The sequence below is a fragment of the Dipodomys merriami genome, unplaced genomic scaffold (genome assembly GCF_024711535.1).
Source record: "Dipodomys merriami isolate MVZ:Mamm:240054 unplaced genomic scaffold, mDipMer1.0.p SCAF_1519, whole genome shotgun sequence".
Lineage (NCBI taxonomy): Eukaryota > Metazoa > Chordata > Mammalia > Rodentia > Heteromyidae > Dipodomys > Dipodomys merriami.
This window is the reverse complement of record NW_027202848.1, coordinates 44,252-72,023: the sequence shown is the minus strand read 5'-3', so window position 1 is coordinate 72,023 and position 27,772 is coordinate 44,252. Positions and strand designations below refer to the sequence as shown.

Below are 27,772 nucleotides of genomic sequence, written 5' to 3'. Positions count from 1 at the left end.
AACTAAGCTAGAAAGACAACCAACTAATTGGCAAAAAATATTTACCAGCAATATATCAGACAAGGGGTTAATATCCTGTATATACAGGGAACTCAAGAAACTAATCCCTCCCAAACCTAACAAACCAATTGCTAAATGGGCAAGGGAACTAAAGAGGGACTTCTCAAATGAAGAAATAAAAATGGCAAAGAAACACATGAGGAAATGTTCATCATCCCTGGTGGTGAAGGAAATGCAAATAAAGACAACCCTGAGATACCACCTTACCCCAGTCAGAATGTCCCACATCCACAAATCAGCCAACGACAAATGCTGGAGGTGATGTGGAGAAAGAGGAACCCTATTACATTGCTGGTGGGAATGTACACTTATACAACCACTTTGGAAAGCAGTCTGGAGGGTCCTTAGAAAGCTAAAGATTGACCTCCTTTACGACCCAGTCATACCACTTCTAGGCATCTACCCTGAACAACGGACACATGCACCTCCATGTTTATTGCAGCACTATTCACAATAGCTAGGATATGTAAACAATCCAGATGCCCCACCACGGATGAATGGATCCAAAAATTGTGGTATCTATACACAATGGAGTATTATGCAGCCATTAGAAATGACAAAATAATGGCATTTGCAGGGAAATGGATGGAGCTAGAAGGAATCATGTTGAGCAAGGTAAGCCAAGAACGATGAGACAAATGGTACATGGTCTCCCTGATAAGTGTATGCTAAATCCAAAATGTTAGGTTATACGACAAAACCAACAGGACTTAAGAAACAAAGAACTCCCACTCATCTGGTCGAACCACTACTAAATAACCCATGCTGCTGATCACATGTATGGTGTATAACATGTGAACACCGTTATATGTTACAGACTGTGATAGACAATTTGCTCCAGGAAAGTTAGAATGAACCTATGACTTTAAATGAGCATCATTATTCCATAATACTGTGAAATATGGGAAATTATGTAATCACTTAATCCCAATAAAAAAAAAAAAAAGAACCTCGGGGAAGGTAGGGAGGGAAGGGATGGTAGGAGGAAAACAATGGAGGAGGTAACAATGCTCAATAGGAAGTGTACTCATTACCTCACTCATGTAACTGTAACCCTCTGTATAGCATCTTTACAATTCAAAAAAAAAAAGTTCTATAGTTTATAGGCAAACACCCGGGGAGATTTTCTCCTGATAGCGTTATGCAAATTGGAGTGGTATCTGTCATTCCTTCATAATTAATTGTTTGAGAAATCATATGAGAATTAGAATAGTCCTCCAAACCCCCTAGCAGGTCACTATTATTTGTCATTACCTGTATTATATCCTTATCCCTCCCATCCCACGGGATGTAGAAGAGGAGGATTAGGAACATAAGTCCAATATTGTTCTCCTGAAACAGACACTGCCTGCACAGCAATAATGGCAAGCATAGCAAGAAACATATTTTCAACAGTGATAGTCTTTCCTGTAGAAACAACAATCTCCTCCGCAGAATGGCTGAGCTTCTTAATTAGTTCCCAGGTTGGTGGTTGGGCTTCTTTTGTTGTCTTCGCCTGTTCAGGAGAAAGGTGAAGAATTTTGAGCTTTTGCATTGCTTTCTTCATTTGCATCTTCTGTTGTTTTTTTTTTCCCCTGGGTTTGTGATTAATTACAAATAAAGCATGATGGTTTCTCTAGTTAATAGGTCAGCCATCATATTTCCAAATGAAAGAAGACCTGGTAAATTTGTATGTCTCTTATGTGTTCAATAAATAATTTTTCTTTTCTAAGTTGAATTAATTTTTGTAACTGATGTAACAAGTCTATAATTTTTTATTGTCATGATAAAAGAGCTGTCTCTATGGCTGGAAATAAGTTAACCACATGCTTACAGTCTGTGTAAATGTTAGGCTGCTGGGGAAATATGGTTAAAGCTAAAATTACAGCAATAATTTCCGCCTGTTGCTCTGAAATGTCGGATGCCCTTTTAGTAATGGGGAAGTGGTCTGGAATGTATACCACCGAAGTTCCATTTGAGAACCCATCAGTAAAAACTGTTAGAGCTCCTTCTAAAGGTGTTCTTACCACTAACGGAAAATGGTTTTTATCTCTTCCACAAATTTTAATAAAGGATGTTGAGGAACATGAAATTTTTTTTGTCCTGTATAATTTAATAATGCTAATCCCCAATTCTCATCATTCTGTAATAATATTTTAATTGTTTTTTATAATAAGGTATAATTATATTATTCATTTCTTTCTCAAATAACTCTAGGCACCTACTCCTTGCCTTGGCAATGAGTTGGCTGCACAAATATACAAAAGAAGCTATCATTCTTGTCTGACTGTGAGGCAAGTGAAGCCATTCCAGGAATGCATCTTGCCATAAACATCTTGTATGGGTATAAGATGTCTTTAATATTATAAAATCCCAGTCATTATTATAGTCCAATTGGACCACTTTTGCTTGTAACTTTTATTCCACCAATGAAATTTTTCTAACATTATTGGAGTGAATCGTCTCTTAGAGTTAGGATTAGAATCACCTTTTAGGGCTTCAGACAATGGGTGTAATTCTCCTGTGATAATTTTCAAGTAGGGTCTAACCCAATTTATGTTTCCTAGTAATTTTTGAAAATCATTTAATGTTTTTCATTTATCTAGCCTAATACTCATTTTTGTGACATGATGTATTATTTTTCCTAAATAATTTAAAGGTTTATTATGTTGAATTTTATCTGGAAAAATAAGCAAACCAAAGTTGTTTAATTGCTCAATGGTTAATTGTTAAAATTTGTTCTGTTAAATGTTTACTTTCAGCAGCTATTAAAATATCTTCCATATAATGAATAATATAAGCATTAGAAAACTCTTCCCTAGTTTTTTGTAAAGCTTAATCCACAAATTTTTGACACAATGTAGGAGAATTTTTCATGCCTTGTGGCAAGACCTTCCACTGATATCTCTGCCAGGGCCTTTTCCAATTACATGAGGGCACACGAAATGCAAATCTTTGAAAATCATTAGGATCCAATTTTATTGTAGGAAAAATCCTGAAAATAAATGATTATTATATAATCTCCTTTAGGAAGAGCCACAGGAGATGGAAGTCTTGGCTGAAGAGTCCCCATGTCATACATGGTGTTATTAATGGCTGTGAGGTCTTGTAACAACCTCCATTACCCAGATTTCTTTTTAATTACAAAAACTGGAGTATTCCAAGGGCTATTGGATTCCTCTAAATATCCTTTCTGTATTTGCTCATTTACCAATTGTTCTACAGCCTGTATCTTCTCTTGAGTTAGGGACCACTGATCAAACCACACTGGCTGATCATTTTTCCATGATATTGCATCAGCAAACTTCTCATCAGCGGCCCCTATGAAAAATTTTGTACACTAATGTAATCTGCGGTAACTAATTTTAGTTCCATGTTTTGCATAATGTCTCTGCCCCATAATGTAAGGGAAAAGAAGATATAATATAAGGTTGAAAGTTTCCAAATCTATTTTCACACTCCCACTTTAAAAATTTTGAAGTTTGAGCAACATTGTTAGCCATATCCAATCCCATTAATGTAGATTCTGTCTTCATAATTGGCCAGGAGGAGGGCGAGTCTTTTCCTGCAATAAATGTTGGGTCTGACCCTGTGTCCACGAGACCTTTAACAGGCTTTGTATCCACTTTTTTGGTTTTCATGGGTCCATCCTTAGAAATAGATTGTACCCAGGCCACAGTTTCTGTGGAACTGAAACCTCCTGTACCTCGATCTTGTTTTAGGATTTCATTTCGAAGATGGACATAATTTAAAATTAAGATTTGAGATAATCTTTGATCCATATGTATTTACATATTTTCTTTTAAAAACCTTACCGTTACTTTAATTTCCCCTTGATAATCTGCATCAACTACTCCAGGTAATACCTCAAAGTTTTGTTATAATTTGAGCTTCTACCAATTATCAAGCCCACAGTTCCTTCAATTACAAGACTGTAAACTTGAGTGTTTATTAGCTGAATACCATACATGATAGAGACAATGTAATCTCTTTTTTGCTGCCAGATCTAGCCCTGCACTTCCTGGAGTAGCTCTTGGCAAATCCCATACTGCAAATGAAGGTGACAAGAGATTTAATGGAACTGATCCCTTAGGGGATTTTTGTGTAACAGTAGGTGTTTCCCCTCTTTCGTTTACGGGGCTGAGGGAGCACCCCTCTTCTTGTTTTTTGTCTCCTTTTCTTCTTCTGTTAGGAGAATTCTATCCTTATGATATTTTGATCTACACTCATTTTTCCAATGATTGCCTTTATTTCATTGTGGACAAAGTCCAGGCGCTTTACCCTTTTTATTGTTACTAGGCTTATTTTTCTTTTGTTGAAAATCTTTACTCATGTGTTCTGACTGGTCACATGAGAAACAGACCCCATTTCTGGCCTGAGGTCATTTCTTATGTAATTTTTGTACATAAGCACTGAAGGGTTCTCCTTTCATTGCTGCAGCATGTGCCATTCCTTGAATGGCTGCTGGTGAGGCATCTATGCATGCTTTAACATGATCTTGCAATGATCCTGTCAGTAATTTTAAAGTACTTAATTCATAACTTTTCATACTTCTTACCTCCTCCCTCATTTTTCTCACAGTTTTCCTTTTCCTCAATACCTCTCACAAGTTGTTATGTACATTTCCCCTATATTGTCTTGTGAGCATTGCTATTGCATTGGTTTGCCTTTTGTCTTTTTTCTCACCATTTTGTTTTTCCTCTTCCATTCCCTAATTAAGGTAAATGTATACACAAAATACAGGGCACCAAAATCAAATACAGCAGGGATTAAACTATAGGGAGAAAACCCAAAGCAAAATAGAAATCACATACTACATTAAAAACAGCAAGCTAATAAAAAAGCCTCTGTTTCCGTATCTTGTAGTTCATTTTGCTCGGCATTAGCTTCTATGGTAATATATATGCATAACAAAGCCACTGGAAAAGAATAGTTGCATGGACACTATATCATAAAAACAATGTTAGCTGTTTCTGATGGTAAAGGTGGAATTAGGATTGGTGAATTCGCGATTCTGATAAAGGAATTTCAAAAGAGTTTTACAATTATGACAGGTAAATTTTAATTCTTCAACATTTTTAACAACTTAGCCTATTAAGAAAATTTAAAATTGTGGAGTTCCAGGAAGATGGCGGAGGACAAGCTGGAGGCTAAACAAGCTCTCACATATTAAGCAGTTTTAGAGTTCCAGTGAACAGTCCTAAACCAGACAATCACGCCAAGTGTGCCATCACACAACAGAGAGTTAGGCCAGAGAGGAAAAATCCAAGCAAGGGGACAGATCTGAGCTCTTCCCAGCAGCTGCCACTGCGGCAGCAGGGGTGGTGGCGGCCTTACTGCCATACCTGAAATAGTGAGAGTCCAGGAGGAAAGAGCCATACACAGCGGGTGAGCAGATTCTACTCAACACCAGCAAGAACCGACAAGGAGCAGACATTTTCATCCTGCAGTTCACAGACCAGAGATGATCCAGGAACCAAGATTCGGCAAGAGTTGAAGCCTGATGTCCTCACTCCTTCTTAGGGAGCAGAGGAGGGAAGGCCACCCTTCCCCCCTCCCCAGTACCGGAGACTCCATCTTGGATACCGACAAAGCTTGGCAGAGCTGCTAGCTCCAACTCAGGCCTTGGAATAAAAGGAGTCATTTAGCAGGTCACAAGAACTTAACGGCGTGACATGCCAGACTCAGCTCCACCCAGGGAAAAGTCACCCAGTGAAGAAAGCCACTCAACAACCATGAGAAGGAATATTACAGAGCTAAGCCCTGGGATACACAAGTATGTAAAACATGACAAATGAAGAAAAACAGTAATACGTATGTAATGCAGACTTATATGGGTAGGTATTTTTAATGTTTAAGGCTATGAACTGATTGTGTGATGACCTAAAATTAAGAAATTGATAGGTTCAACTATCCTTTGGTCCAACCATAGCTGATAGTTTAAGTGAAACGGGGCCACAGTAGTGTGCCTTGATTTACCAAAGTGAAAATAGGCCAATATTTGGAAAGCTACCATTTGGACATGTGGTTGGAGTGGCAATTACTTCAGTTTGTTGAAGTGTCAGTAGAAAGCTACAGTTTTAGCACAATGATAGAAAACTTTCAGGGATCTGGTAGATTTTCCCTTTGTCTTCATTTTCCCTTTTTATCTGCGAGCTAAAGTATCATTACTGGAAGCCTGTCCAAATTGTGCCTTTGGCAAGTTAACAGATAGTCTGTCACATGCCAAATAAAAGAGAATTGGAACAGGTCTATATTGAGCACCACAGTAGACGGGTCTCTGGACATTCTCAGGAAGAGCCTTCTGCCATTGTGGGATAGATAGGACTGGATAATATGCAAAATAGACACCATAGATTGAAAGTATTCTGCTAAGTTGACACTTGAGATATCAGATGTAATGCATTGTATTAATTTTTATGAATCAGTTAATCAGATTCATCATACCATATGATGTTACTAGACTGTCATATGCATGCTTATTGCATTTCCTTTGTATAACATATAATATGTTTTGAAATTTGGTATAAAATATTTGCATTTTCACTTATTTATTTTTACTCTGCATTACTTTAGTTCTCATGAGTAGGGAAATGCCCTGGAACTTTGTAATTTGTTGTCATATGTAATTTTTTTATTCTTATTTATTGTCTATTACAGCACCCGGCTATGTGTAATTTAAACTGTAGTTTTCTTCAAGTGTATCCTCCTACACTGAAGTTTTTTTTTCTTACAAGCTTTCTAATAAATATGTAATCTATTCAATTTTGAAAAGTACTGCTGTACCTCCCACTTATTTGTGGCATTTCTGAAATCCAAGTTCCTCTGTGGGTCAGAGTGGATACATTTGCCTGTAACAGTTTTGTTATTGAATACATAAAATCTGCCTACTTAGGGAACAAAGGATGTGAAGCTACAGTATTCCAATAAAGAACTTCCAGGACAATTCAAGGGCAACTCATGTACTCTCTGTGTAGGTGAATAGGAGCATAGAAAAGAAATTCTTATACATGAAAGTGACTGGGAGTGTGTGCACATAGGTGTATCTGTTGTTATAGTTTTACATATTCCCTATTATTAAACGATATTTCATATATATGAATACACACACACACACACACACACACACACACACACACACACACACACACACACACACACACACACACATATATATATATATATATATGATCACAATTTCCAAAATCCAGAGAACCACATTCATGGGCATTGCTTTCCTATGTTGCTCTTTGGGTAATAAGAATGAAACCTGGTATTGTCCTGTGGTAGAGAAATAACTCAGAAATTCAAACATTTTTCTTTCAATATGTTGCCTGTTCCTACATCTAAAATTAGGAAGTCTTTTAATACATAATACATGTTATAATATATTTAATATATTATATAATGTATAATATATTCTATATTATAATATATATTATATATCATAACTGACAGTGTTATATATTTATAAGGAAAAATACAACAAAAGTATCAATGTCCATACTTTCCTAGCCATGATTAGGTTCAGTAGAGTCAGGTGCATTACATCTCAACAGGAAAAGTCTACTAAAGTTCTGATGACCTTGAGCTAGATTAGGAGAATTTCTGTAAAAGGAACCTCTCTTCAATTTTGAGAAAAGATAAGTTTGGAGGTTGTTTCTTTTGTTTGATTTTATATTTTTTTGTTTTTATTTAGGCCGGACAAGGGGCCTGAACTTTGGGCCTGAACACTGTCCCTCACCTCTTCAATTCAAGGCTAGTTCTCTACCACTCGAGCCATAGCAGCACTTCTGGCTTTTTCTGCTTATGTGGCACTGAAGAATGGAAACCACGGCATCATGCATGCAAGGCAAGCATTCTACCACTGAACCACATTCCCAGCCCAAGTTTGAAGTTTTTGAGAAGAGGAATTTGGCATTTGATTTGCATCCTTCATTAGTAAAAAAATAGATATCATTTTGCCCCAAATTTTGTCTCCTTTTATGTTCCCTAAACAGTCACACATGATCATCATTCCATCGCATATCTTTAAGTCCTTCTTTTATTTCTTTTATCATTATTGTTTCTTGTTGTTTTGCTGATCCTAAAGCTTGCACTCAGGGCCTGGGCATTGTCTCTGAGCTCAAGGCTCATGCTCTACCACTTGAACCACAGCACCACTTTTGGCTTTTTCTGCCTGGGCTTCCTTTGAATCATAAAATTCAGATCTCAGCCTGCTGGGTAGCTAGTATTATAGGTCTGAGCCACCAGTGCCCAGCAAGTCCCTCTCTTTTAGATATTATTCTAAAAGCCTCCTATCAAAGGTCACTCCTAAGATAGTAAATGGACCTATGCCAATAGATCCTTCATACTCTCATCTCTTCTTATGGCTATGGTGTGTCTTTTCCATTGTATCCTGAACCTACTTCACTGTTGCCTTCCTAATCCATAATTCTAGATGTATTACTAATAATTACCTAATTTTTTGTGGCTATAAACCCTAAATTACTCAACTATTAATTTATTTTAATTTTTTTCAATATGATTGTTTTTTCTGTACAAAGCTTATATTCACTTCTTGCATCTACCTCTTGGCATGAGGAGAGCCTGGGCCTATTCTACCTTAAATGCAAGAGGTTAGCCAAAGAATAGCCTACAGTATTCCTGCCTAGGAGTCAGGACAAGTAGTTGAGTGCCTGAAAGAAGCAATGCATTCCTGACATGAGAGGGGGTCAGAGACACAACAGCCTAGAGAGCAAACTGGCATTCACAACATTTAACAACTTCTCCTTTGGGGAAACTGACCTCCTGCAAAGTGGCAGTGAGATAACTTACCTAGTGAATTTTCTTATATGAAGGAAGTTGTCATGTCTCACTACACAACTCACTTGTAGTCAAAGAGAGGGTCATTCTTTTGTTTCTTCCTTAGGCCCAGTCTCAGTTTATCTCTATCTTAGATTTTGCTCAGACTCTATTCCTACCAGAAGGTCCCTGATGAGGAGGAAAGTGTGATCTCTTGGTTTCTGACTGGCCCTTTGGGACCTGAGGTCACTTTTAGTTTTCAACCTGTTCCTTCTGACAATGGGAAAGCTCATTCTTTGAATTGTGCCCTAGTATCAAAACTTCAGAGAAAGTCAAGAAATGACAGATTCTGCCTGAGGGAGTGAGTTTCTCCATTTTCAAAGATGTCAATTAATATCTGATTCTGAGACCAAGGTGGAAGTCCTTTACCAGATCCTCCAAGCTGGAGTGGATGTTAGCTCAGACTCCAAGCCATCTTCATCTTTCTCCAGCTCTTTCTCATGAACCAAAATGTTACAGGAGTTTAGTTCAGAAACAAGGAGAAATGAGAGTAGCAGAAGAACCATTGGCAGAGTGAGGAATTAGAAACTGTTGGTGAAAAAAAGGCCTCAGAAAACCTAGGATCAGGGGGCTGGGAAAGTGGCTCAGTGGTAGAGAGCTTGCCTTGCATGCCTGAGGCCCTGGGTTTGATTCCTCAGCACCACATAATCAAAAAGAAAAAAGCTGGAAGTGGCTCTGTGGCTCAAGTGGTAGAGCGCTAGCCTTGAGCTGAAGGGCTGAGGGACAGCGCCCAGGCCCAGAGTTCAGGACCCACCACCGGACCCCCCCCCCAAGAAAAAGAAAGAAAATCTAGGAACACTCACATCATTTGGGAATCACATCATAAGATTAGGGAATAAAAGTAATAAATTACTACCTAAATTACTAACTCCACTACTCTACATTACAAGTGTTCTGTCAAAAGTTAGCTGTCCTAGCTCTATTGTGATAAGGAAAACGGAGCACATTCTTTCCTCACAAAGTTCTACTGAGTATCTTTATCCATACCCCAGGTTGTTCTTACTCTCTACTTCTCTGTTACTTTCCTTTGCTGGATTAAATCAATGACACTTGAAAGTGTTAGCATCTTCAGACATGTAGTTACACTTTCTTCTAATCCATTTGTTATAAAGTAAAACAAATTATGGGGAAACGTATAGCAATGGTACATTTTCTTCCATGGCATATTTATTTGATATTATTAAGTATTATTTAATAGTTTCATTGTTAAAACTTGAGGAAAATGTTTTACTATTAGCAGTAATTACTTGCACATTTTTTGTATTTTTCCATGTCTGTGTATTTGTTAAGCTTCTAACAACATCTTTTTCCCCAACTGTTGCCTTCTTAAAATTGCTTCAAATCATAAACTATATATGATGTTACTCTATATGTTCATTGATATATTTAAACTTTAATCTAATATCCACATATTATAGGATATCTTCAACCTATTGTAACTAGTCTGAAAATCAATATGGACATTCTTCCTTAAAGCAAAAACACAATGCCACAAAACGTCGTGAAAGTAAGATTAGGTATATATTCAAAATATTTAGCAATGATACAGTAGAAACATTCACTTCTCATATATCAGAACATGTTTATAGCTATGAGTAGCACATTTTCTTCATTCCTTCTTTCTGGTGCATCTAGGTTGATTACACAGCTTGGTTGCTAGGAATATTGCTGCCATAAACATGGATGTTCATGTTGATTTATATTCCTTCAATATGTATCCAATTGCGGTAAAGGACATCAACACATCTGTCTTTTTGATATTGTGTAAATTTTCATTAAGGTATCCCTATGGTTTGCGCTGGTTTACAATGCCACAGAACCAGATATAGTTCCTGATTTATTTCAACCTCTCCAGCAGTTTATTTATTTGAGTGGTGATAGCTATTCTAGTGTGTAAGATAGGATCTCAGTGACTTTCCTCTATTTTCCTTTGTATTTGCTACATGGATATGAATCTCAAACATTGTATTTATTTATTAAACACTTACATTTGTACTTCATTCCTGATTAGTGTCTTTCTTTTTATTTTAGTACTTGATCAATTTTCAAGGTTTGTTAACATTTGATTTTTCCCATTACAAATACTCATTTTAGTTTAAAAAGATTTTTTTATTAGAGTGGTGCACAATTAACTAAAAACAACAGATAGTACATTTATATCACTGGATGCTTTTGTTTGTATTTACAGCCAGGAAATTGTTTCAATAAAGATACTGAACTTCTTTCACTGATATACCTGAAAGTATAGTATCTCTTATTCGCCTAAACTAATCTCAGAATTAACAGTCACAGCCTGGGGCACCACAGTCTGGGCTAAGTAAAACCATTAACACAGCACAAACTGCATTTAAACAGAGCAATGGGCTTCATACAAGTTAGAATAAAGGCATCACCTTCATGAAGCCAATGTTGAAGTTCACAGGCAGACCTTAGGAATCTGAATATCAAGAAGATCAAAGGATAAATGTATTTAGAAGGCAACTTTAGAACTCCAGATTGGGGAGGTGGGACAAACAATAGATACCAAAACTAAATGCTGAAGGGAAGAAGTATTTTATCCCAAACTTCACCTCTGTCTGACTCTCTCACACAACACACACACACACACACACACACACACACACACACACACACACACACACACACACACACCAATTAAACCCTCTACTTAAAAAGAATTTTGTAGTATCCTATAGAATATAATATTACAAACAAAACCGAAATATTTATTTGAAGTCTAAACTCTAATTTAGCAAGTTCTATAAAGACCTACATTAGATGAACTTTGCTATTCCTCCAGGTTTATGCTTTTGTAATCCTTCATCTTTCCTTGGAATCTAACAGAATGATGATTACTTACTTTTTCAAATTTTGGATGGGAATAATGAACCATTTTGCATCTAGGAATATTCTGTAATAAAGAGAACATTTAAACACAACTGAGGATGATATACCAGTTGCATTTCAATAGAAATCTTGGCTTCTCAAAACATAATGAAGAAATTAGCCCAAATTTCCAACTGTGTATTCCTTTCTTGTTTGGTTTATTTTATTAAGACAAAATTATACTACCTGGTCTAGGGAAGGTATCAGTAGAAATTCCAGTCCCTAATCTCCTGTCAGTCTGAGTGCTAGAATTCAAGGCTTGTATCACATTGCCCAACCATAGTTTCTTGGTTTATTTATTTTGTTTGTTTGTTTGTTTGTTTGTTTGTTTGTTTGTTTTTGGGTCCAGTAATGGGGCCTAAACTCTGGGCCTGTGTGCTGTCCCTCAGCCCTTCAACTCAAGGCTAGCGATCTATCACTTGAGCCACAGAGCCACTTCCGGCTTTTTTCTTTTTGCTTATGTGGTGCTGAGGAATCGAACCCAGGGCTTCATGCATGCAACACAGCACTCTACCATTGAGCCACCTTCCCAGCCCCTTCTTGGTTTATTTAATCTAGATACTGACTAGCAATTCTGAACTTCTCTAGTGATATTATCCGCTAGAATTCTCAGACTGTTCATGTACTATTTTCAAAGATGTTCTAACATTTGACACAGGGTATGAACATTTTCAAGTGCACCTGCGGGGTCTCTGATTCATTCCTCCATGGATCCAATCCTTTTAATATTGATTACTTGACTCTCTTACTATCTCTGGTCCCTACCTCTCTAATATGCTCAAACATTTTGAAGAAAGTTCACTTGAGGATTTTCTAATTTTAAAAATTAGCACTTGATTCCAGTCTTACTCAGGACATATTTTCTATTGTTTTCTAACTTTTCTACATATTTTGAGAGTTGCTTCATTTTTGTATATGTGTGTGCACATATAAGTGCCTCTGTGTGTATGTATATGTTTATATGTATGTATGCAAAAGCCTCAAGCTCTTATTCATCATTCTTGCTCATGACTGTTATTCCATCACCTGAGCCATTTTTCCAATCCAGATTTTGGGTGGTTAATTATAGATAGTGTCTCAAACACTCTTCTGCCCAGGCTGGATGCAAACTGAACCTCCCAGACTCCTTTACATTCTTAGGTTTCATTTATCCAGTAGAATCAACTTTTAAACTACAAACATTTTTTGAGTTTAAAGTCTAAGCTGTAGTCCAGATTTTTAACTCAAGATTTCATATGTAGATAGATGAATATACAAATTACATATGCTGAGTGTACACTGTTAGAAATGTGATCCTAAGCTACGTTGTGGTGAGATCTGAGGATTGGGGTTCAAAGCCAGCCCAGGTAGGAAAGTCCCGGAAACTCTTTTCTCCAATTTACTGCAAGAAAACTGGAAGTGGCACTGTTGGCTCAAGTGGTAGAGCATTAGCCTTGAGCGGAATAGCAGAGGGACAGTGTCTAGGCCCAGAGTTCAAGTGACAAGACCACCACCAACAAAAAATATATAACTAAAGGAAAGAAAAAATGTGATCTTATCCACCAGTTCATGGCTAGTATAATCCCTGCTCTCTCAAGATGGACTCTTTTTTTCCAGACAAGTCCATGCTCTTATATCTGCCTTGCATTGGAAACAGAATTATTCTTCCATTCTTCTTTCTACAAAGATGTGTCGTTAGCAAGTGTGATTTAGAATACACTTCGTGTTCCACGTAGGAGTAATGCTTTCTCTATATCACACTCATAAATCTACATACTGGATTTGGCTTTATTGTTTCAACGTGGTCTTATTTGTAGAGTCTTAAACACAGAATTTCTCTTTCTCTTATTATTGTTATAGTTAACATGAGTTAACAAATTTATGTAAACTTGGGAAATAATGCGCAGCATATACACTCAGAAAAAAATTATCTGAGAACCATATTCCCCTTTAAAATTCACCTTAATTTACAGAGAATTTACAAAGTTTGAACTCAATATACTCATGGATAATGTATTTATAAGAAATGTCAATTTCATATTTTCTCTATACTAAGTTGTCTCTGAAACACGTGTTACCTCAGGTCCAAAGGTGTCCTTGGGTTATTTCGGTGAAGCCAGAAAACATTCATTATACCTTAGACAGCACCATAGATTGTTCCTGGAAATAACTATTACTGGATGTGGAAACTGATCCCAGGAGAAGAATGGAACATAGAGGATTGACAAAGTTCAAGTTAACTTGTGCTTTCCTTTTTACTGTAAAAGAAGAGAATCCGAAGGCTTGAAGGAAACTCTGTCCCTGACTTTTTTTAGTGTGTTTTTACTCATATATAATTTTTCTGTAAACTTCTAAATTGAGAATATTACAAAAAGATATAATGTGCCATTTGATGGCCAGCATAGAACAAAAGGAAATAACGTTGTTTTAAATATGTTCTACTGCAGGGACTGTGAAGGTGGCTCAGTGATAGAGCATTTGCTTTGCATGCTTGAGGCCCTGGGTTCGATTCCTCAGCACCTCATAAGCAAATATAAGCCATAAGTGGTGCTGTGGCTCAAGTGGTAGAGCGCTAGCTTTGAGTTGAAAAGTTGAGGTAAAGTGCCCAGACCCAGATTTCAGGCCCACGACTGGACCCCCCAAAAAATCTACTGCAAAGAAACAAAGACATGGAGGTTTTAAAGTGTTTTATGGATGGATATTTTACCCCTGAGATGATTCTTTTGTTGCAGGAGTCAGTTATCAATTCCTTTTGTTTGGTCCTGAGTTCTCCAGAGCAATAAGGATTCCAAAAAAGCAACCAGTATGTATGAACAGCAAAAGGAGCCATTTCTCACACCAATAGTCCTTTAAGGAGGGTTCCAATGAAATATCTGGTTTTTTGTTTGCTTTTTTGTTTAGCTGGTGTTGGTTCTAGGGCTTGAACCCAGAGGCTGGACCCTGTCTCTGAACAGTTTTCTTTCCTGCTCACCTAGTCCCAAAGCTAGTACTCTACTGCTTGAACCAAAACTCCACTTCTGGCTTTTTTCCTGTGTAATTACAGATAAGACTTTGACAGAATATCCTGCCTGGTTTGGCTTTAAACTAGGATAGTAAGAAAGCCAAGTGACATCAACTGTATAGACTTCTCTTTTCAAACGAGAAATATTATATGAATTTTATTGTAAAGCTAATATTTGACAATTTTTACTTCCTTTTTATTGTGAGCATACCGTACAGAGAAGTTACAATTACATGGGCAAGATAACCAGTGCATTTCTTATCAATCATTGTTGTCTCCTCTTTGTTTCCCCTTCCCATCCCTTCCCATATACCCCCTCCTCCCAGGCGACCCTCCACCCCCCACCAACGTTGTAAGGTTCGTTTTTCAACATGATGACTTGTACATCTCATTGTTGCAATGGTTCCACCTGTATCCCTAGTTAAACGATTTGTTTTTAAAGAATATGTCCAGCATAGAATCCATAACATAACTCAGCAAAAGTAGGCCCACTGAATCATTTTGGAATTTTTTTTTTTGCTTGGGAAGATTATTGATCTTGTCGTTCCTTTTGGGGAAACTTAAAGTCATATTTCACCTTTTTATAGGTTGTGGGGCTTGAACTCTGATCCTGGGTGCTCAGCTACAGCACCAGCTCTGGGTTTCTGGTGGTTAATTGAAGGTTACGGTCTCATGAACTTTCCTGAACAGGCTGGGTTTGAACCACAATCCTCTGGTCACAATCTCCTGAGTAGCTAGGATTACAAGCGTAAACCACCAGCACCTGGCTCATATTTGCATTTATGTGCACTGAATGACACAGTGTAGACAAAGAATGGAAATTTTAACCAAATGATGACATTAAAATTGAAGTCCTCCTTTTCCATTTTCCGACATTAATAACTCATGAGCTATGGGACCCTTACATTAGCATCCTCTGCCATCTGTATAAGTGTATTTAGTATCAGGAAATGTTCATAGAGAAATATAGAAAGAATGAGATTTTTAGAAAGTAAAGGAGATAAGGTATAAAAGAATAGCATAGGCGATACATTTATCACACAGAGATGAAGAGCTAGCCTAAGAGATTTGGAATTCTAAAGGCAATGAGGAAAAGCCTAGTTAACAACTAGTTCTACAATAACCAAAAATTGTTTTCAAGACCAGTTTCTGGTATACCTTAATTACTATCATTTATTCCTTCTATCTGGAGTTATTCCTTATTTTCTGTCACAACTATTAATTAGCCTCTGCCTTTTTGGTGCCATAACGGACCAAAAAAATTTCAAAATCACACTTAGCCTACCCTTCTTTTTGTGATTTTCAATGACACAAATCCTGGAATCGTTGAATTTCCAGAATTAAACTTTACCTGGCATCTAAGCACATTCCTAGTATTAATTGCTGTGACTTAATGAACAAAGCTTTTTTCAACACAGTATCCTCATATAAGTAAAGTACATGAATTAGGGACTGTTGTCAGGTGTCAGTATGAAAGGAGCAATTATATATTCCAAGTATGGGTTCTTTATTTTTGATTTACTAACTAAATGGTTTATTTGTTTTGTTTTGTTTCGTTTTTGTTCTTTTTGCCAGTCGAGGGGCTAAAACTCAGGGGTAGGGAGTTTTCCTGAGCTTTTTTTTTTCTTGCTCAATGCTAGCTCTCTACCACTTGAGGCACAGCACCACTTCCAGTTTTTCTTTTATGTGTTACTAGAGGAATTGAACCCAGGCTTTTATGGATGCTAGGCAATCACTGTACCATGAAGCCACATTCCCAGAGCCCTAAATAACTTTCTTAAGATGGCATTACTTTTTCATTCCATAACTACGTATCATAATTTTGGCCAGGTGCTAGAAAATGATGTAGAAAGCAATACAATAAGTCTAGTAAGGCAGGAGGGACAATGAATAACTGTCACGGTCTAGCCAGAGGGGCTTATCCCATGGAGCTGTTTCAATAACTGAGCGAGACAGCTCCTGACCCACAGCCAACCTCCAGAATGAGAGGGCCACCTCGGGTTCCAGCCACATGGGGATCAGTACTTTTGAAAGAGAGAGAGAAAAAAAGTCAGAATTACAATTAAGTCTGGTGCTAGTGGCTCAGAATTCTAATACTAACTACACAGGACGCTGAGATATGAGGATCATGGTTCATAACCAGCCCAGGCAGAAACGTCTGTGAGACTCTTATTTCCAAAGAACCACCAGAAAATCAGAAGTAGTGCTTTGTGCTCAAGTGGTAGAGCACTAAATAGCCTTTTGCTGAGGCTTTCGGGAACAGTGCCCATGCCTAGAGTTCCAGCCCCACAACTGACAAGAAGTGAACTTCCTAACACAAGAAGTGGACTGAATAGCATCCATTCTCCTAGGGAGCAGGGTATCAAAGTCAGGCAGAGCTTCCTGTGAAATTGAAGTCATAAGTAGGTCAACTGGCTTCTCTGTGCTTTGGTTTCACCAGCTACAAAACTCAACATAGTGAAGGATCCTCTTCCTCATGGCGATAGGGTAATGATGAAAGAGAGCCATGTTTTGTTTCATAAGCCCACATCTGTTGGACAATTAATAACAGGCCCCACCTGAGCCCTTCCCAGCTATCTTCCTGTCATTTGCTCACAGAATTGCGGAGAAACTTATCTGAAGGCTGCTCCCTCTGTGCCTAGCCATGCTCCAGAGTTCCCTCTGTATAAATCCCTTGTTTCCTCACAACTGTCCTGAGAGGAGAATGAGGTCTGATGGTTGTGACCCTACCCAGAGCTTCACCGGTGGTCAAGAATCATCTGCTGTGATTATTCTGCCTGCTCAAACTGACTTAAGAAACCATTCAAGCCACAGGAAAATCAAAAACCACAAACAGACCAGAGACTGCAACAAGAGACAGCTTAAGGACACAAGGGAGATACATTATATTACCATCCCCACCCAAAAATATCAAAGAACTCTTTTTTTGTACCTTTATAAAAAATGTTTTTCTAAAAGTTTTTTTTTTAATTTTGAATTTTTTACTTTAATTTTTTTTGTTTTTTGTTAACATTTTTTTCTTCCTCTCAGAATTTTCATTTTAGGGGTATATGTGTGTGTACTTTTTTCTCTTGTCTTCTTAAAATTTTTTTTGTTTAGCTCTACTGACCATTTGCCCTTTGTTTCTTTCCTTCTTACTCTTTTCACTTTTTCTTCTTTCCTATCTTCTTTGCGTGACTTAATTGTTATTCTGCTAATCCTCAGATATGCCAATAGTCGATTATTAGACTTTAGCCCCATTGTGTACACCCTTAATCCAGAAATTTATTACTCAATTTAAAACCTCTTAGCCTTAAATTTCTTAATAGCAGTACTACCCTTTTTACCTGTATAATATTTTAAGAATTTTTATTTTTAAGTTTTTCACATCTCCTTTCTATCCATCCCCTACTCTTATTCTATCCACGTTCTTCTCTGAATATTATGTTTTCATTTTGCATAATTTTTAAGTGTTGAACTTCTTAATTTTTATTTTTTTGTTTTTCTATTTTTTCTTGTCTTTTTTCTTTCTCTTTCTTCTTATTTCTCTCTCTACTATCATTCTATCCAACCTATTTCCCGCTTTGAGATTAGGATTGAGTTAAGTTAACTATCCCACTGCCTTTCCACATACTTATGTGCCTATTTTTACCCATATCTCTCCCTAAACTTAATCATTTCTGTTTGCCAAATTCTTCTTTGCGGTTTGTAGCCCATTAATACATAGTTGTTTGATGTTGAATAGGTATATCTGTAGAACTAGATTGTATCTGCAGATTTTTGAGTGTGGAACTACAGACTTTGGTTGATGCTTGCCTTAAAATAGTGTGCTAGCACAAAACTGGCATTACTTTCATCCCAAATGGGCAGAGCAACCTGGAAAAACACAAGAAAAATGACAAGTCCGGGTATCTCAACTCCCACTCATGGTAATCAGGGGTCAGAAAAGATAATCAATAATCCAGAGGAGAGTTCTCAAAAAGCTCTATAAACACTACTGGTAAATATAGTAAATGAAAAGAGTGAAAACCTGCAAAGGACTCCGCATGAGCGTGATAGGGAGAGAGAGGAGGCAAAACAAAGATTAATACAAGAATATCATGAGCGTGAGGAAGCTACTCAAAGATTGATAAAGGAATTGCATGCGCAGATGGAGAGCACTCAAAGAGAAATAAAGGAATGTCATGAGCAGGCTGAGATCAGTCAAAGAGAACTACAGGAACTGCGTGAACGTGAAGAAGCTAATCAAAAAAAAAATACAGGAATTGAGAGAGTGAGATGAGAATGCAGAAAGATCACTAAAGGCATTCATGGAATCCATAAACAGAGAACTGAAAGAAGTCAGAGAGACCACAAAGGGAATGCTGAATGGAACCCCAACAGAAGGAATGGGAATAACAAATCAACTAAGGGATTTGAGAATAAACACTGAAAACCAAATTAAGGAAGAAAAGAAGTTCATACAAGTTCTAAAACAATGCTGCAACAAAGAATTTGAAGCCAACAAAGTTGACCAACTAGAAGAAGAAATTTAAAACAAAGTATAAAGTCTCTATTGTAGGTTAGACCATGCAGAAGATCGACTCTCGGGGATTGAAGAGAGCCTAGATATTATAGAGAAAGAACATACAACTATTTAAGACAAATCCAAGAAATATGATAAATCTATCCAACATTTGGAAGACACCATCAGAAGGCCTAATCTGAGGCTAACGGGTGTAGAGGAGAAGCTAGAGACAGAAGTTAATGGTCTAGGGAATTTGTGTAACAGGATCCTAGCAAAGAACTTCCCAAACACGCAAAAAGAAAGTCCTATTCAGATACAAGAAGCTGGTAGAACTCCAAATAGACCAGCCCAGAATAGGACATCCACCATCAAATTATAATCCACACAGGATCAATTCAGACCAAAGAAAAGATCCTTAAAGATGACAAGGAGAAAAGATCAATCACCTATACATGGAAATCAATTGGAATCACCTCAGATTTCTCAGCGGAAACAATCATTGCAAGAAGAGCCTAGAATGATGGATTCCATGCCCTAAAAACAAACAACTATCAAACAAGAATTTTGTACCCAGCTAAACTCTCCTTAACTGGAGGTAAAATAAAAACCTTCCATAGCAAAGAAAAATTGATACAATATATCTCCACAAAACCAGCCCTACAAAACATTCTTAAAGATGTCCTACACATAGAAAACCAACAAGATCACAATAAAGGCCAAGAAATCGCACCCAAACTGAGAATCCAAGAACCATAAGAAGAACCCAGTTGACTCAGCACTCAAGAAGGTGGATAAAATGGCAGGTACTCCCAAATACCTCTCAATCTTAACTCTCAACATTAACGGACTTAACTCTCCAATTAAGCATCGTAGACTATCTAGTTGGATTAAAAGCAAGATCCTTCTATCTGCTAGGATCAGGAGTCACATCTTGCCCATAAAAACAAACACATTTTGAATATGAAAGGCTGCAACCAAATCTACCAAGCAAATGGCCCCCATAAACAGGCAGGAGTTGCAATCCTAATATCAGATAAAAGAGACTTCAAAATGAAATTTGTGAAAAGAGATAAAGAAGGTCACTACATACTAATTAAGGGATCTATCCTTCAAGAAGATATTACAATTCTGAATATCTATTCGCCAAGCAATGGAGCCCCCAAATTTATCCAAGAAACACTACTTTCCCTCAAATCCGACAGAGATCCAAAGAGATTAATTTGTGGGGTATTTAACACACCAGTTTCCTCACTAGATAGATAAACTCAGTAAAAACTCAACAGAGAAAACGCAGATCTAAACAACTGCATAGATCAACTAGATTTCACAGACATCTACCGAATATTTCACACAGCATCATCAGAATACACGTTTTTCAGAAATATTGAAGTTATACCTTGCATTCTCTCAGACCACAAGGAAATAAAATTAAAACTTAATACCAAAAGCCACCAAAGAAAATCCTATAACACATGGAGCCTGAAAAACACACTGCAGAATCACGAGTGGGTCATGGAAGAGATTAGAAAGGAAATTCAAATGTTCTTGAACACACAAATTACCAGCTCCTCTGGGACACAGGAAAAGCAGTACTCAGGGGCAAGTTCATCGCTCTGAGTTCCTACATCAACAAATTCGAGAGATCTGAAACCCACCATTTGATGAGACATCTGAGCCTCCTTGAAAAAAACAGCAAGATAATCCCCCATCCAGTAGACGGTAAGAAATAATTAAAATTAAATCAGCATTAAATGAATTAGAATGCAAAAGAAATCATCAAAAGAATCAACAAAACAAAGATTTGTTACTTCAAAAAATTAACAAAATTGACAGACTCTTAGCAAATCTTATCAGAAAAAGAATAAAACACACGCAAATAAATAAACTCAGAGATGAGAATGGAAACATCACCACAGAATCAACCAAGATTCAGAACATTATAAGGAAATATTTCTGAAAACTTTATGCTAATAAGTTTGACAACTTGACAGAAATGGACCTTTTCCTAGCAAATATTGACATGCTGAAACTAAACCAGGATGAGTTAAACCATCTTAACAGGCCCATATCAAGCATTGAAATAGAAACCACAATAACAGACCTCCCATCTAAGTAAAGCCCAGGACCAGATGGCTTTAGAGCAGAATTCTATAAGGCCTTCAAAACACAGCTCACACCAATACTCCTCCAAATCTTCAATGAAATTGAAAGAAAAAATTCACTACCGAACACATTCTATGAAGCCATCATAAGCCCCATCCCCAAACCAGGCAGGGACTCATCACAGAAAGAGAACTATTTACCCATTTCTTTGATGAACATTGATGCAAAACTTCTCAACAAAATTTTGGTCAATCGATTTCAACAATTCATCCAAAAAATCATACACCATGATCAAACAGTATTCATTTCAGGGAGGCAAAGCTGGCTCAATATACAAAAATCAAGTAATATAATTCATCACATCAACAGGAGCAAGGGTAAGAACCACATAGTTATCTCAATTGATGCTGAAAAAGCATTTGACAAGATCCAACTCCCCTTTATGATTAAGGTTCTGGGAAAACTAGGAATCCATGGAACTTTCCTCAATATAATAAAGACTATATAGGACAATCCTACAGCCAGCATTAAACTTAATGGTGAAACATTAATGCCATTTCCTCTTAACTCAGGAATGAGACAAGAATGTCTCCACTTCTCTTCAATCTAGTGTTAACATGCCTAGCTACAAGAATAAGACAAGACGCAAACGTAAAGGAGATCCAAATAGGGAAAGAAGAAGCAAAACTCTCCCTCTTTGCAGATGACATGATCTTGTATTTAAAGAATCCCAAATTACTCAAGCTGATTTAAAACTTTGGCAAAGTAGCAGGGTATAAAATTAACCCTCAAAAAACAATGGCTTTTCTGTATGCCAACAATGAGAAAAGTGTGGCTGAAATTAGGAAAGCATCTCCATTCGTAATACCACACAAAAAATAAAATACCTAGGAATTAACTTAATCAAAGAAGTGAAGGACCTCTATGATGAAAATGTAAAAAACCTGAAAAAGGAAATCAAAAGAAATCTTAGAAAGTGGCAAAAACTCCCATGCTCCTGGATTGGAAAAATCAACATCATGAAAATGGCAATACTTCCCAAGGCTATCTACAAATTCAATGCAATTCCTATGAATATTCCAACCTCATTCTTCAAGGAAATAGAAGAGGCAATCCAATAATTCATAGGGAACAATAAAAGATCCCGAATAGCAAAAATGATCCTCAACAGAAAGAACAGTCCTGGATGAATATTAATTCCAAATTTCAAACTCCTCTACAAAGCAATAATAATCAAAAGAGCTTGGTACTGGAACAAGAACAGACCACAGGACCAATGGAATAGAATTGAAAACCCAGAAATGAACCTACAGACCTATAGCCATCTAATATTCGATAAGGGAGCTAAGAAAATAGAATGGAAGAAAGAAAGCTTCTTCAGGAAATGGTGCTGGCAAAATTGGTTAACTACTTGTAGAAAACTAAAACTAGACCCTTATATATCACCCTGCACCAGAATCAACTCCAAATGGATCAAAGACCTCGATGCCAAAGCAGACACTCTGAAAACATTACAGGATGGAATAGGAAAAATCCCAGGTCTACTTGGCAAAAGCTGAAATTTTCTGAATAGAGACCCTGAAACACAACAAACCAAAGAAAGGTTGGACAATTAGGATTGCATGAAATTGGAGAGCTTCTGCATGGCAAAGGATATAGCTAGCAAGATCAATAGAAAGACCACAGACTTGGAGAAAATCTTCACTAGCCATACAACTGACAAGGGTCTCATATCTAAAATAAATCCCCCAACAACAAATCTTCAAAGAAACAACTGCCCAATAAATAAGTGTGCTAAAACCTTAAAGAGAAACTTCTCTGAAGAGAAAAGAAGGATGGCCAATAGACACATGAACAAATGCTCAACCTCTCTAGCCATAAAAGCAATGCAAATCAAAACAACTTTGAGATACCACCTCACCCCAGTTAGAATGGCTATAATCAAGAACTCTGATAACAACAGATTCTGGAGTGGATTTGGACAGATGGGAACTTTATTGCAGTGTTGGTGGGAGTGTAAATTTGTTCAACCACTTTCAAAAGCAGTATGGAGGTTCCTCAAAAGACTCTATGTACAGTTCCCCTATGACCCAGGCAATCCCAATTTTGGGCATTTACCCAAATGTTCACAAACAAGACCACATTAAAGCTACCAGGACAACTATGTTTATTGCAGCATTATTTACGATAGCTAAGGTATGGAACCAACCCAGATGCCCCTGGGTAGATGAATGGATCAAGAAAATGTAGTATATATACACAATGGAATTCTATGCCTCCATCATAAAGAATGACAGTGCTCCATTTGTTAGGAAATGGAAAGACTTGGAAAAAATTATATTAAGTGAAATAAGCCAGGCCCAAAGAAACATAGGTTCCATGGTTTGCCTTATTTGCAATAACTAGTATATGTCTGAGTCAAGCAAAACAGGTCAGATAAGTTGATGTTAGGGAAATGAACCTTAAAATATGTATTCAATATTTTTTCTTTCATTCGATTGTTTCTATTACATTTATAAGATTATTTCTTTGTTGTTTTTTATGTCCCTCCCCCACAGTATAATCCCTGCTTTAACTGTATTTGATGTTGTTATAATTTATGGAGGGGAAGGGAAAAAACGAATCATTTAAATAGAGATTACAGGTGGACCCATTGCAACAATGAGACATAGAAGTCGTATGTCGAAAATGAACTTTACAACTTTGGTAGGGGGAGGTGGAGGGACAGGAAGGGAGGCGGGGAGAGGATGGGATGAGAAGGGGAAACAAAGGAGGAAGCTACAATACTTGATAAGAAATGTACTCATTATCTTGCCGATGTAATTTTAAACCCTCTGTACAGTATTTTCACAATAAAAAAAAAAAAAAGAATCGCCTGATGTGGACTAAAAGTTTGGGATAATCCATCTAAATTGATGACTGAGCATGTTGCTACATATCTACTATACCAACGACAGAGGACCAGGCCTGGTGGAGCATACATGTTATAGATAGGAGGACCTCGATCCAGCCCAGCCAGAGCATATATTGAGGCTCTGTTTCAGGAATGCCCCAAACAGAAAGGTGGCTTCTCAGAGCCAGGGATTGGACAGAAGTAGGGGGTCATGGTGCCCCCAGAAGGGTGTCTGACCCGGGGTAGGGGTAGTTTTGGACCAGCCACTCACATGTGCTGCTGTGAAAAGTTGCTTCAGGCTGCTCCAGGTGGGGCGAGCAGTGATGGCAGTTGCATTTCAGACACATGGCCTCAGAGCCAGGGACCAGGTTGGGCTTTACGCGGCCTGGCAGGGTATTGCCTGATGTCTGAAATCCTGAACCATGGGCAGGGAGGGCACTGGGGCATGGGCAGCCATATCATTTTCGTTCAAAATTCCAAAGTTGCCTTGAGTCTCTTCCTCACCACTCAGCCATCTCTACCTTCCTCAACTGCTGGTAGTGGTGTAAACTAACAGAGGGAATCCCGGTGCTACCTGGCAGCATGGAATGTGAGCGTGGCCACCATTCTTGTATCTCATTGGTCAGAAAGAACCATGAAATAATTGGGGTGTGGCCAGAATCCTGTGATGCAAGCAGCATGGGCGGAGTCAAGAAGATAGCAGCTCCACCAGTCCTTTTCCTGGGGAACAATGTCCAATTCAGTTGGAGACAAGAGGGTGACCTGCTTTAGCGGGATGACCACACAGATTGTTGTGTATGTCTGTTTGTTCCCAGTCCCAGACGTTGAACTGAGGATATGGGCACAGTCTGTGAGCTGCTTTGGCTCAAGGCTAGCCTTCCACACTGGAGCCATAGGGATTTTGGCTTTGTTGGCACTGAAGTTGGACTTTCCTGCCTAGGGTGACTTCGACCATGATCCTCCCATCACAGCCTTGTAAGTATCAAGGAAGACTGCTGAGAGCCACTGGTGAGTGCCTAATCATTGGTCTTACTGATGTTCTTGGACAGACTGGTGAGCTCCCTATCCTCGGATTTAAGTGGTGGGAGCTGTAGCCCATAGATGGAATCCTGGTTCTGCCACTTCCAAATGGAAGGAGATCCTAAGAAACTTAATCCTGTCCATATGATTACCAATGGAATATAATGTATGTCCTGATTGAAAGAGCAGTTCCTGAATGATTCTATGATAAAATTATATACAATTGCCGGGCGCTGGTGGCTCACGCCTGTAATCCTAGCTACTCAGGAGGCTGAGATCTGAGGATCGAGGTTCAAAGCCAGCCCGGGCAGGAGAGACCGTGAGACTCCTATCTCCAATAAACCTCCAGAAAACCGGAAGTGGCGCTGTAGCTCAAGTGGTAGAGTGCTCGCCTTGAGCTGAAGAGCTGAGGGACAGCGCTCAGGCCCAGAGTTCAAGCCCCACGACCGACAAAAAAAAAAAATAAATAAATAAAAATTATATACAATTATGTTATAGGAAACTGATCGATGTGAGTTAATGTTTATGAAGCATTTAAACAATCACATTCATAATACGGAATCATAATGCAATACCTAAGAATTACTATTCTATTACATAATATAAAGGTGCCATTTTTCTGCCAGGAATGGGATTGGAACCTATGGACTTGGTAACTCTCTTGCAGTGTGTGGGAAGGGGAAACTGGCCTCCTTGAAGTCAAGAAATTCAAGTCTGTTCCTTAGGCCTGAAATAGATCACCACCACTAGAAAACATCCTATTCATGTACAATTTACATATGATTTATATTTATATACATATATTGACTCCATATTGCATTCAGTGCAGTTATTTTTTTTGTTTTATTCATGTATTGACCATTTATTTTTACTATTATGGCACATAAAAATTGATTACATTGATTACATAAGATACAGGTCTGCATATGTATTCCACTTCATACCTGACATCCAGGACATTCACAGAAAAGGAAAACATGTGTCACGATCAACTTCTTATTCCATAATTCATTTTTGGGGAGTGCTAGCATCTGAACTCATGGCCTACAAGCCTACAAGGCCCAATTCATGAATGGGTGAGGGTTACCATGCCATCCTGGGGCAAACTGAGCTGACAGGCTGTTCCCAGGGCCTGAGATCAAGCCACAGGTGTTAGCAAAATAAGAACAGATTGACAGGCAGATGGCAGAAAGCTAATAAATATGTATTTTTATAGTTTTTAGAGATGTCTATATATTATTCAGTTATATAGACTACATTCCTTCCAATTCCTGGGTATTAATCATGCATCCATGTAATTAATGTTATTATTTTCATCCTTACACTATTAAAGAAATCAATCAGTGTCCTGAAATTATTGTGTTCCTTTAAGTAATAATACTCTTTTTATGCTTCACAAATATTAAATAAAATCAATTAGCCTCCTGAAATGATGCTGTCTAAATTTATAGGAGCATCATTCATGATCAACTCATTGAACTTTGACATTGATAACATTCCATTGTTCTTCCTATAGATGGGAACCATTTTCTTAGTATTTCCTGCCGTTGATTGGTGTTAGGAGGGGGATTTGACATCAGGGCCTATGTTGCCACGTGGGCCTATGGATTCCCAGATAGTCTGTCAGCCCTCAGCAATGCAAGGTGAAGTACCTTTTGCAACAGTGTCATTCAGAGCCATGAGGATCACCGTGCAAAGGAAGAAAATATAAAAAGGCCACATTTTTTCTGTGCATTGCTTTCTCTGCAAGACCAGGGGGTCTAGGATCCCAGAAGCAGCTGTAGGTCTAGTGGCTGCACCCCAGCCTAGGGTGATTGAACCTGAGGCACAGTTGCCACAACCTGACTTCAAGCCCGTACTGAGAAAAGTAAAATAAAAAATTTAGCTCCCTCCCTTGCAATTCATGATGTATATTCTTCTAGACTTTGGATTTGAACTCAGGATCTGGGTAAATCAGCAGCAATGTGGATGAAAGGGAAGATCACTGTACTTGAAGATAAGAAAGTCAGGCCTGTTTACTAGTCCTGAATTCAAGCCCCAGCCCTGGAAACATAATATTTATATACATTGTAAAGATAGGATTTATACTTACCTATAGATGTTCAGTCCATACATGTGTGTGGTTATTCCTTGAATTTTTTGTTTTATTCATTTATTTACCATTGATTATACTATGATGATACCCATTCCGTTTATTACATTGATGACATCCTATCAGAGACCATCTAGATTTGTATAAATGTTCTCCATCTTGTCAGTGTTCTCAGGTTCACAAATGATATTCAAAGAAAGGAAGACAATTTCACCCTTGGCTTTTTACTCCACAACCCACTTGTTGGTAGTGCTGGGATCTTAGCTCAGGTCCTAGTAGGACCAATTGGCTAAGAAGTCAAGGTGAACACACCAACCTGTGAGCAACTAAGGATGTAGGCCATTCCCAGGATCTGACATTGATCCCCAGAGTCGTCCAGTATAGTCATAAATTCATAATTTAAACATACAATCTATATTGATATACATG

General features: G+C 37.9%; 1 long non-coding RNA gene across 1 annotated transcript in view; it reads right to left on the bottom strand.

Annotated features, from left to right (window-relative positions):
• The window catches only part of LOC138827226 (uncharacterized), a 30,365-nt gene extending 5,613 nt beyond the window's left edge, over positions 1–24,752 (bottom strand). The window contains exons 1-2 of the long non-coding RNA XR_011372019.1: positions 24,503–24,752; positions 1,315–1,555 (exon numbers count right to left, since the gene is read on the bottom strand). This is a non-coding gene — a long non-coding RNA (uncharacterized lncRNA). The remainder of the gene's footprint in view (positions 1–1,314; positions 1,556–24,502) is intronic.
• Positions 24,753–27,772: the final 3,020 nt, after the last annotated feature.